Here is a 971-nt window from a genome sequence, read left to right as displayed (position 1 = left end):
AATTAAAACATTATAAGAATTCTTCAAAAAGAATAGGCAGAAGATAGGCTTATCGCCCAGTGGCTCAGTCTTAGTACAGCCCATCACTGCCCAAGCCCAGGCTAGCATGCAATATCACTTATATTACTCCTAATATCAAAGCATGGCAAACTCACTAGGATTTGCAGAAACCCTATTTGTTTATACCTATGTGTTTAAACCACCACAATAAATTCAAACTTCCTTCAAAGGAAAAATGAATTAGCATCAAGCTTTCTTAAACAGAGAATGCAACCCTGAATGGCTTAAAGAAAAGAGGATATGGGGGAAGAAATCAACCTCAGTCTAGTGAACCACCCGTGAAAAGAAAGCTTGATGGCAAAATTTTAAATTTACAAAACCCCATAAACCGAACACCAACCAAAAAGTTAAATAATTAAGTAAATATAAGCATAAAATTTAGAAAGGAGAAACTAACAATAAGGTTCTGAATTGTTCTGACTTAAAGTGAACCAAATGGAGAATATATATAAAACCAGCTTCAAAAAAGCAACTTATTCCAATTTCCAACCATACACATTTCTTAGAGCATGAAAATGCAGATCGATGTTAATGGAGAAATTATAGTTATTTAAATTTAAAAGAAATTTAACCCACAAGTTAGAGGTGAAATATAGATTTCTTTTTATAATAGAAAAGGTGAAATATAGATATGCTAGCAAAGGAATTTACCAGTTACTTATTTAATGAGCAGTTGAGCATACCGTCAATAACCTTAGAATCAGCTAACCATTTTCTCAGGCCCGCTATTAGCTTTTCATCCTGTTCTCTTGCATGAAATCTCAAGGAAACTTGATAAGGATGGAATCCTTCACCATTTTTCCCTTCATATAAAGCAAATGAAGAAAATCTTTTGTTGAATATAGCATATACATCTCCTTCATGAGTTTTCATCTGCAGAAATGTAATTACCATTTCAAACTAAATTTATA

This window comes from Theobroma umbraticum, unplaced genomic scaffold (genome assembly GCF_002168275.2).
Source record: "Theobroma umbraticum cultivar Fairchild unplaced genomic scaffold, ASM216827v3 scaffold_146.0, whole genome shotgun sequence".
Taxonomy (NCBI): domain Eukaryota; kingdom Viridiplantae; phylum Streptophyta; class Magnoliopsida; order Malvales; family Malvaceae; genus Theobroma; species Theobroma umbraticum.
This window is presented reverse-complemented; position numbering follows the sequence as displayed.